Source organism: Scophthalmus maximus, chromosome 4 (assembly GCF_022379125.1).
Source record: "Scophthalmus maximus strain ysfricsl-2021 chromosome 4, ASM2237912v1, whole genome shotgun sequence".
In the NCBI taxonomy this organism is placed as follows: Eukaryota; Metazoa; Chordata; class Actinopteri; order Pleuronectiformes; family Scophthalmidae; genus Scophthalmus; species Scophthalmus maximus.
This window is the reverse complement of record NC_061518.1, coordinates 3,428,477-3,442,626: the sequence shown is the minus strand read 5'-3', so window position 1 is coordinate 3,442,626 and position 14,150 is coordinate 3,428,477. Positions and strand designations below refer to the sequence as shown.

The following is a 14,150-nucleotide window of genomic DNA, read 5'->3' as shown; positions in this document are numbered from 1 at the left end:
AACACGTCTATATTTATAGACAATTTGTGGCCTCGTGAATATCTAGACTGTCTCCGAGATAAATGTGTCGCCTCCTTTGCAGCTTCGTGCATGTCAACAATTCTCCAGAAGACTTTTTGACTAGGAGCCAAAGTTCACATCAACAGATGCAACATGAAATGTAAACAGCAAACTCAATTTTATATATCGATATACACGTCATATTAGCTCTGACCCAAACCTCCGATTTGGTTCATTGATCGGACTACGCGTTTCCTCCTACTTCCAATTTTGTGAACATATTCAGTCATAAGCCTCAGGGTCCACATTCTTTTTTAATATGCACGAGAACAATAAAATTAATTTTGTGTGATTAGATGAGACAGATGGTGAGTGATCATAATTGTAATGTAGACGAAGAGCTTATCATATTTCTAAGGCAAATCTCACCGTCGCCATTGCATTGCTTGATCAAACGTACCACTTCACAAAATGACTGGCTCCTCTATTGAATTATTATTATTGGACTTGACCCCTTCGGGTCCAATCGAAAATAAATCTTAATGCTGCATCACATCCCGTATGTAAAACGAGACAGTTTACACAAGGGTTTTTCCTTTTCCAACTTTGACGTTTTTCCTTTTCCAACAGAGCCACGTTTCCCGAAGAGTTAAGTTTTATTTCCTGAAGAACATGGATTTCAAAGTGTGCTGCGGAAACAGTTCGACCGACCTGCGCGGGAGTAGACTGGACCGTGTGAGCCGTGCCTCATTGCCCTCGAAATCAATTGTCCAGCCTGAATGGGAGTAAATCCCTGCAGCTATGTTCCAAATACCAAAAAAAGGCCCATCCACAGCGGTGAACCTAGTCTACAGGTTCACACGACCGTCGTCTCGGAAAATGATCATATACGAGCGCAACATGTGGGTGTCCACGCGCTTAGGGCCCTGCAGTGACCTCCCCCCCCCCCCCTTGCTGTTCCTGATAACACCTCGCACACATCTGATTAATGCCTCCCCACTTAGACCCCTCCGTCTTCCTCCACTCGCTCCCCGACTTCCTTCCGCTGTTATTAATAGCGGGGAAACGCGGAGGAGGCTTGTTGTGCCGCAGAGATTAGGCCGCCTGCATCGTCCCGCACCTGCTGACCAGAGGTGACTACGTATTCCGGTCCCCAAGAGGTTTTTTCTTTGGCCTCTGAAATAATCTCTCGCCAGATCCCCAATGCCGACGAGAAGCATTTCTCTAGCGAGATCGCAGCGTTTGCTACGAACTAGAGACTTGGCCTCTACTAGTCGACTACCTCAGCTGCTGAGCAGAGTCGCAACCCTACAACTTGGAGCAATTTCCATAACAGCAGCTGAGACATGCACACGCGCAAACACACACACACACACACGCGCGCGCGGGCGCGGTGGACCGATGGGTTTAGTTACGCATGGCAGCGCCGCGTCCAGATATGATTGGTTTGTCAGGCACAAGGTGGCCAGAAGCGGACTGGACCGTGATAACCTCTCATCGTGTGGTACGCAAGAATCAGGGACGGCGCGGACGTTTTTGAAACAGCAGAATTCCCGATACACTTTGTTTCATGACATTCCTTCGCCCTCTGTTAATCGGTGTACGACACGACGGCGAATGGGGTCAGGTTCATTGGAGACTCTAAATTGACCGTAGGTGTGAACGTGAGAGTGAATGGTTTGTCCGTCTCTGTATGTGGCCCTGTGATAGGCTGGCGACCTGTCCGGGGTGAACCCCGCCTCTCGCCCAATGTCAGCTGGGATTGGCTCCGTCCCCTTAAATGGAGTAAGTGGTAGATGATGGATGGATAAATCGCTTCAGGATCACCACAGACGTCCGGATGCTTATGATAATATGGTGATTCTGGGCTAAAAGTCACGGGTATTTCCTTATTGCTAAATCCAATTTCAAAGTATAATTTGATTAGGTCGTCCACTGCAGACATAGTACACGGAAAAACAAAACACTTACTTTCCTACTTTTCTTCCCGTAAATTTACGACTTTAATCTCAGAGAATATCAGAGGTTGTTTCTCGAAAAATATGAACCCCCTACCCCAGGTCCATGATTTTTTTTGTTTTTCATACAATGGCCGCAGTATAATACACCAATTAACAGAGGGTAAAGTAATTTCAGAAACCTCTCGTCAAGCTTTTCCAGATTTTCTTTCCCCTGCAGACTGTTCGTCGTATCACTTAGTGATTTTCAGTTCACCATTCGCCACCACTGCCTCTCAATGCAGCTGCAGCATCACTGGTGTGTCTCCAGGCTTTACTCTCATGTGGATCAGCCTAACATTTTGATTTTTTTCAGGGAAGTCGCGTGCGTGCGTGTGTGTTCATGTGTTGTTGTTTTTTTTAAAGTGTAACCACGTGACGGATTATGCAATTGATTAGTCCATTTATTATCTTGTGCTGACTGCAGGGAGAAAGTTAAATAGATGGGGATAAAAAGCTTTTTATTGAAAAGAAAGGATGAACAAGCGATTAGAATCACTCACTCGGTGCGTATCCCCCTGCACGCAGCGGAGCGAGAGCGCCACTGAACTGAGAAACGATCGGATCGGATGGGGAAGTGACTGAGTTCAGCCCGCTTGCCCAACAGGTTTTGTTCCTTTGGGCGAATCGTTTTTGTCGAACAATGGGACACTAAACGGGCAGCCTTTGGAGGGATGAAAAGTTGCTTTTGTGCGAATGGCAGTGTGCATTTCAGGTAAAGTCCTATATTCCCAGAATAAAAAAAAACCTGCCTGTTTGCTCAGAGCGCAGAATTAGCTGTTAGGCTCCAGCCATCTGGCCAAGAGCTCTGGGTTTCGGTGAACGCTGGGGATGGTACCACACGGAGAGAAGGAGAAAGAGGTAATGTCACTTTTAACGTTAAGTCAGTTCACACTGTTACCCGGATGTTTGGAGTGTCAGGTTGGGAATCGGAGTCTCTCTTCATGATCCTTCGTGGTTGATCAACAAGCGCTATTCTCCCCCAACCCTTCCACGTCTGGCCTGTTGGCCCCTTCGCAGTACAACGACTACCTTCCAGGCAGCAACCTACACACAGAAAATGCATATTTCACGAACATCCGATGTTCCATATAGGTATGGGGGCAATATTGGAAGAAATAAGAAGTAAAATCCGATCCGATACATTACAGTAAACATACCAAATAAATGCCTATTTACATATCTACTAAGTCTTGAACGACCTTCCGGCATCATATTTTTATGTTCATTTATTATTATTTAATTAACACTTTACAGTTCAATTGTTTTTTTGGCTTGTTTGAACGGTGCTGACCAAAGAAATTCTGCCAAAAGTTCTGTTAGATATAAAAACTTATTATTCCATAACTCAAACATGTTGCTGGCTATGTCTCTCTTCCTTCAGGGGAGTTGATTATTTGTCTTACAGTTGAGTATTGAGGTTTTAGTTGGGTCGGTTAAGCAACGTGCATCGTGAACAATGCATTATTAAGTGTGGGGTGGGGGAAAGATTGTTTGAAATTAGTATCTGAATGGTATCGGCAGATATGCTAAGGTTACAGGATCGGTATCGGATCGGACACGAAAAAAGTGGTATCGTCCCATCCCTAACAAAATCACACAGTCAACATGTCTTTTACTTTTTTTCCTCGTTGGGGATTAGTCATTTTTCATGACTGTGTTCGCTTCCCCACATGCAAATGTTCCACCAAAAGAAGCGGGGGGGGGGGGGGGGAATCCTGGGCTCGACGTTGCCCAAGAAAACTGAGATTGGTTTCAGAAAAATGCATTTAAAAAATAAGCCGCAGTGTTTGTTTTTTAATTCCCCCCCCCCATTACAGTAGAATAATAATGGATGCAGCCAGATCATTCTTCGGCACTGACACAGTGCGGTGGAGATCGGTCTGGCTATGCGAGACTAATCCTGTATTGACACAGTTTGTGTGGCGCGGATCTCTCCTTGTTTTCACTGCAGCCATCTCTAATATGACTTCATTTTTTTTTTTTTTTTTACTTTAACGTAGAACATCTGGCAAATCTCCAGTGTCTGGTATATATTTGGGGAAAGTGCAGCTTGTGCATAGAGTTTAAGACGCTCAACAGGTAATTTAATAGGTGTGAGAGTGTAAGTGTTCCTCTTCAAAAGAAATGTGATTATTTCTTGTGATAAGCGAAAGGGTTTGATAAACTGGCTTTGTTGCAGTTTTCACTGTTCCGGTCACGCCGCCCATTACGGCGCCAGAAGAATAAAATCATTGAGAGACTCGCTGCTGTGATTATTGATGCCAATGGTGACTGCGGCGAAAAGGACCAGAAAAGAAAAAAATGTATTGTGCAGGATTTATTTTTTTTTTAAGGACAGAACTGAACACATCATGCAGACTAAAGATTTTCCTCGGTTTTACTCGGTTCTACAATTCCAGCAAATCTCGCCGTGAACAATGTTTTCCTATTTCCCTCCGCATGCAAACTTCGCTAAGTGAAGATATAATACGAGCGAAACCCATGAGTTACACTACTAGCACATGAATATTTGACATGACTCCCATTGAACATCTTCTCAGCCAAGAACATGCCCGACAAAATATGGTGTTCCTATTTTTTTTGTTATTTTCAGCAAGTTTTATTCTGTTACTGAAAATATGAAAATTATCATTACAATATTTTTTTAAGAAGCTAACAAAAGGTAAAGAGAACAATGCAGTGATACAATCTAGTGCTTGGACAGACCGTGTATTTACACTTGTGCATATGACTGATCTTAACAGAATGCAATTACACACACACACCTGTTTTGATTTTAAAGTGCAATAACCCGTGCACCATCAGTCCACATGGAGGCGTACGATAGTTACGTAACGCGGGGTGTTGAAATTCATAATGTACTTTTTTTAACGTATCTCTGAAGGGAAATCCCCTCATCTGATAACAATTTCTACAATATGTACTAAATATTTTAAATACGCCACTGAATAATGAAGCATCCAGATCGGAAAAATGCAAATTTCTGCAGTTTTGGGGTATGGAAAGCCCACTTATCAGTAATTTTATCTAAGTTATTACAGTTTTCTTACAGCATAACTAAAGAGTTAATCAATCATTAGTTCATTAATTAATCAGCACATTACTTTCTGTAACTCGCACGGTTAACCGTGTCTTCCAACAACTCAACAACCTCCACCCACACACGGCACAGTATAAAAAAAATTAGTTTAGCCAAAATTACAGAAAGCAGCACTGCAGAAGTCCTCACAGTCAAAGTGCAGGGTTCATAGCCCTTCAGGCTACTAGCCAGCGTATGCGGTCGGTCTGTGTATGATCAATGTGTGACACAACTGTGAAACAGCAATATGCAGATTAATGACGTAACTGCATCCCACTTGTATTCCGTCCAGCGCCGCCACGTTTCAGCCCTTCATCCGTGCACACATCGACTCAGTCTGCAGGACTTTGTACCGGGGAGCTGGCAGGCAAAAGTCTTTTTCTTTCTTTCTTTCTTTTTAAATGTTCGGTTCAACTGATTTGGGCATTTGTGTTCAAACACACGAGCTCCTCTGGGTAATGTCTTGAAAGTGCATTGCATGTCTGAAACTACTACTACTACTCCACCACTCAGCCACTCACTGAACAGAAAAGATGCAGGCCAAGGGAGAGGTATGCCAGGGCACTCTTCGAAGGTTTGTCCAGCTTTTATTGAAAAGGTTTTCCGATAATGGAAAATGTTTAAACCAATTCATTTTTGAAAGAGCAACGTGGGGAATCTCCACAAAACGTTGCCAGTCAACCAATGGTATAACTTCAGTCACTTGGCCGACCAATGGTGTAACTCGATCACAAACTCAACTTTACCAGAATAAGAATCAGAAAGACCTTATTGAACCCCAGGGAAAATTTGGGTTTCATTAAAGTTGCTCCAACCAAGAATATAAATAAAAGGTCAGACCTGAAATAACAATAAACAGAAATATTAAATATAAATCAGAAAAAAATCAAAAATGTGTCCAATCTGTGCTTTATAATACAATATATAAATATATACATTTACTATAATAAAGTATATACAACAGCTAAAGTGATTATTGCAACACAAATATTTACAAGTAATATTCAATAAAAAGGTGCAGAGAAACTGTAATAAATTAGGGTCAAACTCCGGGGCCAGTCTATTGACTGAGTGACACCGACTCATGCTCCGAGGTAGTGAGATAGCATTAGCCCCCACAGACTCGTAGAACATCCTCAGCATCGTCCGGCAGATGTTGAAGGACCTCAGCCTCTTCAGGAAATAGAGTACGGCTCTTCTTTTACACGGCTTCTGTGTTCTCAGTCTAGTCCAGATTATTGTCTATATGCCTTCCCAGGCACTTGTAGTCCTCCACAATATCCATATAGACCCCCCTGGATGGACCAAGTAATAAGCTATTGAAAAACACCTATTTCGCATGGTTAGGTATGAAGACTTGTCGTGTGGTGATAGCTGTGAAGGATTCACTGTGCCCGCGCGTGTGTGCATGCATTCATTTATTCCCCGGTGTATTTGTTGCCACCCGTACACAAAGGCAGTATTAAACTCATTGCCTGGCCTTGCGGGTGTTGTGTCAGATGGGACTTGTCTCAAAGCAAGTGATCCTGATTTAGCGATTATCCGCAGAATGCATCACTACCCTACTCTCATTTCACTATCGCAAACAACAACTCTGGGCCAACGTTCATTTTGTGTTTTTCACTCACACCATCCCCTGCGCAGCCTCACAGGCTTCCCATTGAGCTTGAACAGGGATGATAAATTCATTTTCTCTCACTTTTAACCAGTTAATACTAAAATATCCCAATCCAACATTTTTAAGTTGAACTTTTGAATTTTACATTTTTGGTTGTGTCTGCATCTTCTTTATTGCAACATGGAAACAATGAAATCAATATACTTTGACCTTCATGCAGTAGTTGAGTTGTTCATAATCCAGGCCATACATTTTTTCCCGGAAAATATGAGGAGCTATGTAAAGCAATTAGGTATTATTTATCTTGGAAATGTCAGAAAATGGCACGGAGATTGGACGAATATGCAAAACATTACAAATATTTGAAGGTAAACGGTAAGAGGAGTGGATGGGTATGCAACAACATTTCACAGCAGAAACTGGAGATCTAATGTTGGTATTTTTATTGTATTCATCCACGACAGGTTTTGTTGGGAGTTATTTACTCTAGGCATAAATATTGAAAATAACCAAACTCGTTTTGGGATTTTGTGAAATTTTAGTTGTTGTTGTTGTTGTTGTTGTTTTGTTGGATCAAGAAATGCCAACTGTATATCTTTAAAACTTAAAATTATTCATCACATCAAATCTCTGGATATACAGTTACAGCACTACAGGACTTTGGATGCCATTTTCATAATAACATCAGGTGATTTTATTGTTTTGCGTGATCTGGCCCTGGTAGAAGTGTGTAAAATGCTACATAAAAAGTGTCACCGGAATTGTGCCTTGTGGCACTCCACACACTCCCACAAGGCATCAATTGTATGGTTTCAGTTGTTTCTCATTAAGCAGAAACAACATGTTTCCCTCTATGTGAATGAAGACGGTTTATTTTCCTTAAAATAGAGGTTTCAGTGACTAAACCAATACCGTCATGAATTGTGCATGGGCCTGTGAGGGCATTGCAGCCTGTGTTTACAAGCCACAGACAGAACCTTTAACTCCCAGGAGTAACACAGTACACAGACTACCATTGTTTTCAAAAACACATTAAAAAATAACTGCTTTGGGGATTGCTCAGCTCTTAGTGCAAGTTTGCTGGTGCTATAAAAACCAAAAAGCAGCTCCCTCATTGTTTGGTTTTATCGGCGAGGTGAAGAGAAGACAGCTGTCTAATGACCTGCTGCACAGAAAGAGTTCAATTTGATTGATATTTGATAGATATATATTCCTCATGGTTTCCTTTTAGGTATCTCTCTTACAGCTTGTTCATCAGTGAAGTAAAGATTTTGACTTTCAGAAAAAAAAAAAAAATGCTATTGTTGAATGCTGCATGTCAGGTGATGAGATCATTAGATTAGATTATGATTAGATCCCTTTAAAGAAAAAAACCCCCATAATAATAAGCAATTTTAATGCATGTCACCTTCACAATAATCTGCAGCTGCCAAAGTGTATTAGCCTCAATCTTTCCTACTCGTCTCAGGGTCTGAGGAAGCACACAAGTCCTGAAGGAATGGCAGATTGCAGCCATTTCTCGGCAGAGAAGGTGAATTTTAATCTTTCACAAATAAATAGCAATAGGGTTATATTTGACCGAGCACTATGGGACTACACAAGGACTTCAGCTGCATCAGTTTTTTTTTGGCAAGTTGAAAGAAATCTTAGGAGACTCACACGTCTGGCATTGTCATTTCATTCAAACTATGTTACCTGGACAAACATAAAGTGCTGGATGCTGCTGTCAACACACCCGCCCGTTGTTTTCGATGGCTGCGGGCAGGCTTAGGGCATTAAGTGGCGCATAGAACTGTTTCGACACCACTCACTCTGCCCAGCTTCAGCTAAAATGTCAGTCTTAGAGAATCGATGTGAAGAACACACGACCAGAATGTGAACTTAAGTACTTGAGCCGGTTGAACACATTTATTTATTTATTTTACCCAAAAAGAGACAGGTAAATTATGGGTACATCATTTCCAGGGCTTTTTTTTTTTTTTTTTTTTTACCAGGCTCACAATTTCACACTGATGTGAACAGCCATTCAGTCACATCGTGTCCATGCCCATCAATATCCATTTTTCACTTTTCATATGTCATTTCACGCAACGTAGTCTGACTTACAGGATATTGTGCAAGGGCGGCGGAAAAGAAAAAAAAAATGGAAAAGAGGTTTCCTGTTGGAATGTTTTTTTCGTCAATGGCACCAGCTCATTACACGGACATTGAACAGCAAACTGTTTCCCTGCTTTTCAAACTAAAACGTACAGTATATGATAAAGTACTTTTCTACTCCCTCTACACAATTGCGTCCTGTGGACGTTCCAAAAAAATTCAAACCCTTTTGGTCAAAAGTACTATTAAAGCAGCGGTGGCCCCATTCTTCATTGTGCTATCGCCTACTTTCTAATTCTACTCTTATAATTTTATTCTTACAATAATCCTCTTATGTACTTGAAGTGTCTCCTTCTGCCTTTTTTTGTTTCATGTAAATCAGCTTAATGTGTGTAAATCTAAAGGGAAACGAAATGTACAGCCTGGTTCAGAAACGTTCTTTTATTGATATATGATTACTTTACATTGGAGCGTCTTCTCCCAGCAAGGTCGACGAAAAAAACCTTCAGAGTCATTCCACTGCAACAGAAAACCCAAAGGCTCTTTTAAGAGGCAACCCTATGTTCTTTTCTGTTCCGAATTTTGTCATTCTACTTATCCCTGTCTATTTCCGGATATCTCTCTCTTTCTCTTTGTGCCTGGGTGCGTGTGTTTTCAATGGCAGGCTACATCCATTAAGATTCATTGGAAGCCGCACTCCTACTCGGGGACAGTTTTATTGAATGTACCCCAGCTCCTGCTGCGCGGCCTCATCAGCACCAGCGAGAGAGAGAGAGACGGCGACCCCCCCACCGTCGGTCATCAAGAAGGTTGTTTCCAGTGTTTTGAAACGGGAGGGTAACTCGTCTCGATGCTTGTGTGTGTTGCTGTGTTACCAGTAACTGCTCCTACCTCAAGTAAATCTGTAAATTTGTATTCATGTAAGAATAAGATAATTAGGTAATACCATTCTATCAAATTTGTATTTACTCTTAGTGTATTTTCAATAATTACAATGGTGTTGTCTTTGCCAATTTTCCTGTCCTTCTTCATCGGGGGGGGGGCTGTAATTTCCTTGCAGAAAAGTGCAATGACTCATAGAGCAGAGATGCACAGTGAATGTCACAAATTACTATGTTTGTCCAGGCAAACCATCAATGTAATCCTACCGCTGCAAATACGCTCCTTTCAACAGAACGTTATTACCACTTAAAGAAGGAGAGCCGTGTTGGCAGATGATGATGAAAATCCACTTCTTTGTGGTTAGGAAAGTCTTTGTCTCTTGGAAGCGCTTGATCTTAAGGAAAAGGAAAATGTTGGCTTTTTTCCCCTGCGTTGAATCATTTACATACAAGGCATTTCAACTTCCTATTCTGTGTTGACTTTGATGTTGTAGTTTCCCCCACGACAAATGAACCAAATAATTCGGTCATGTACAAATAGCTTCATACCTTCGTTCAGCACCAGGCGTGAGAATATGAAGGGAGAAAGGATATAAAAGGGAAAGCAGACATAAAGGATCATAACACTGGAAGTGTGTGTGTGTGTCTACGTGTGTGTGTGTGTACATGGCATGTCTTTACATAGTTGTGAGGAAATTGAGAGGACATTTTGGTGAGTCCCTGCAGCTTCGGGTTAGAATTTGGTTTTCATGTTACAGGTAGGGGTAGGGTTGGCGCTCATTTGTGAAGGATAGAGTTAGAGTATGAGTGGCAAGGGAATTAATTACATCAATGAGTGTCCACACAACTAATGTGAGACAAGTACAAGCCTGTGAGGTTGTGTGTCTTTGTAACTTGTAATATCTCCATGTTAAATATGGAGTGAGGGCATTTTGGGAATGTGAGGTCTTCACATCTTCAAAGGGCTGTTTAAAGGTTAAGACTAGGTTTTAGGATTCAGATTAGAATAAGGTTAAGGGTATGGTTGGGGGTAGGCATTTGGTTGTTATGGTTAAGGGTAGGGTTAGGGGTTGGGGAATACATTATGTCAATGAGTGTCCTCACAAAATCAGAAGTAAAAGTGCGTCTGTGTGTGTGTATTCCTACAGTTGAGTAGGCTAAGTTTGGACATGGCGTATTCATGCCGGGCAAATAGGCTGTATGAAAGATGGAAACCCTCAGTAAGTGCATCCGAGCTCAAGTCTGGCTGACTGGGCTGCTCATTCACATACAGAACTAGCTTGACCTCCCCATGTGAACCTTGAAATAAATTGCTCCTCCAAGTGTAACCAATGTGCTCTTGACTTTCGGAACGGTTATGACTGTTCTGAGAAAAAAAGGGTACGGCTGAAGCAACCTCTTCTGTTTGAAATTATGGTTTCAAAGGTAATATTAAGAGGCAAGTGTGTACAGTGGGCTTTTCAGGCTAAGTGCCTTGAGAACGACTGGCTCTAATTCACAATGATGTGAGGTGACGGTACAGGCTTTGTAGCCATTATATGGTCATTTTTCAGCATTTTTTTTTGCATGAATATATATATATATATATATATATATTTCTAAGAGATTAGCACTTCTATCACCTGTTTGTCTCGATACAATTATATGCTGATGATGCAGCTGTATTCACTTTGAATAATACTGCATCGTAACTGTCTTAATGACCTCTTTCAGGTTACAATGAGTCAAATAAATAGTAGTAGAGTTTGGGTTATGTAAAGGAAATGCAGCCATTTTTTAATAATAAAACTGTTTGTGAGTGACCGACAGGGGACACTTTATGGTGTCAAACCGCTGATTCCATTTCCGGCAGCACTGAAAATTCAACGTGAACGCGACGTATTCTTGACCGTTTTGTGCAACAACCGTATTCAAAATGATGTAGCAAACATGGAGACTCACACGGAAGTGGGGTCCACCTCATGTTACTATATTTAACTCATTCAAAGTTGACGGAAAAACATTGGTAATTTGTTGCAGGTGATTATACAAATATGAACACGTGGACAATATATTCAATTTCTGTAAATATGTTCTTCTAAATATTACACACTGTAGCTTTAAATTCATCAAATCAGTACAGTGAAGTCCTGCTACCTAAAAATGTTGATAATATTTGTCCAAAAAAGCTACAAGTTCCCATAATCTCCAGTGAAAAATACTTCATGTTTACACCGCAGCTCCATCTCCACAGCCATTAATTACTAATCGATGTGCCATGATACAGACATGAAGAATGTTGTTATTGAGTGTGTCGTTTCTGCTGAAATATCCTTTTTTTCTTCCTTGATAAATCACAGAGACTCATATCGGGGCAAATATTTCATTGCTCGACGAATATTTCCAGAAAACAACTCACTTTTCTCCTCATTTATGTAACAAGTCTGTTTGTGAAAACAATATTTTGCTCCTCTTTATTCTTTGTGTTTTCCGAAAACCCTTTTTATTTCCCATACCCTCATGATCGCTCACTTATTCTTCTGATCAGTCTCTCTCCCCCCTCTCTCCCTCCGTCTCTCTGTTCAGTAAGCTTTTAGAAGGAAGGGGGCGAGAAACCCCAAAGCATGAATCATTAAAAGATGTGAAGAGAAAAATAGATCACTGCAAGATGCACCTGCAAAAAGAAGAAGAGCGTGTGATTAAGGGAGAGCGAGACGGGGACAGAGGGAGGTAGGGGGAGGGTTTGACATTTTCTCTCCTCATAACACAAAGGATTTGTGCTTAGCTGTTGCGATCCTGTCTTTACAAGTATACCAGCACAAAATAAGCTACCAATCATTTCATGTGTAATGTCCTTATCAACACCTTTTTTTGTTTTTGTTTTAGATATTCAGCTGAATGTACTGTTCTGCTTTTAAACAGAGGTAGATACTGTACAAATACAGGACAAGGGTGAGCAGAAATGGATAGAGACCCGGACAAAAGGCAGAGCACAAGAGAGAGAAGGTTTCATGAATTTAAAATGACCCAGTGTACTTTAACGGAAAACACAACTGAAGAGGCATTTGGCCCTTGTCCATCCTTTAGTGAGCTGCAACATTCACTGTTGGAGAATGCTCCATGCGTCATTTATTTTGTGTAGTTTTTAATTAAAAATGAAATGAAAATAGAAAAAAGTCATGTAGACGGAATGAAAGTGAAGTGTGCGGCAAAATTGTTTTTTCTAAAATGTTAGGCGTTCAAATGCCGCAGGTTCCCCAATAACAGTGAGGTATCGAGCGCTGCGGCTTTTTCCTCCTACCGCTCATTCATGTTTCGCCCCGTGGTGCAGTGTCTAAATGAAACATTCAGCCCCGTGGTAAAATAATTCAATACAGAAAAGAAAACAATAACAAAATGCATAATGAAGCTTGGCAAAGTTTCAATCGCGACAACTACTATTTGTCTGCATTGTCTTTTTTCATTACTCCCAAAAAGAATCGACTCTTGGCCCCTTATTATTTACATATTTACCCCTCGTGTGCATTAAAATGATATTCATGGTTCACAGCCTCTATCTTATTTGCCTGAAAACTATCACTATCTCACATATACAGGGGTCAGTCACTTTCAATGAGCCGATGAATATGTAGAAGTCCTGGGCTATTTTGGCTGTTTTTTCAATGCTTTTGATTTTGCACACATTTTTTATTTTCAAAAACTTTACCTTGCAAATGTTTGCCATCAACATATTGGACCCAAAAAAAGCACTCATTCCAGAGGGCTAATTATGCATAAGTAACAGCACTTAGATTACAAGTGACCAGGATATGGGGGAATGAAAGGTCATACCCCTCCAATATGTCATTTTAGTGTTACCAAGATAACTTCCACATTTAGCTTTTTGTCAAACTGTCGACTGTGTATGTAACAGTAAAAGAGTAATAAACAAGTGTAGCAAGATTCACCATTCATAAACGTATCCACCTCTAAAAAGAAGCCGGAGAAATGTTCAATTACAAGTTCGGTTCGTAGTCCATCTTCGGATATTCGTAGTTTCGCCATGGCAGACGCACGTCAATAACATCCGCAGTCGCATGATGACCTAGTATAGTGAAAGTCGAGTGGGATTCTCTGAGCAGCGCTGTCAGATTTCCTAAGTCCTATGAGTTCTTTCCTTTACACCTTTCCTTGACCTCGGCAGCGCCATGTTGGTGTCCACACATTATGCGTTCTGGCACAGCACAGTGTCTAACTGTACGTATGGATTAATGGACTTCTAATCAACCCCAAATTATTGCCCAGTTAACCGCCGGGGTTTTCCTGTAGCTGTCGATAACTAATGAAAAGAGACAATGTGAAATATTTTTTGTAATATGTACAAAATTTCAATTTAATATACTGTCTTTTGTGTCAGTGCCAGAATAACTGTGGTACTATATTGTATTTGACCTTTGTTCGAAAAACCTAAAATTATTGCAGAGGACATAAGAATGAATTTTTTAATCAGGAAATCA

At 41.0% G+C, this 14,150-nt stretch overlaps 1 long non-coding RNA gene across 3 annotated transcripts in view; it reads right to left on the bottom strand.

Moving 5' to 3' along the window:
- The window catches only part of LOC118302301, a 104,037-nt gene that overhangs the window by 55,557 nt on the left and 34,330 nt on the right, over positions 1-14,150 (bottom strand). The gene's annotated exons all lie outside the window — the stretch shown is intronic.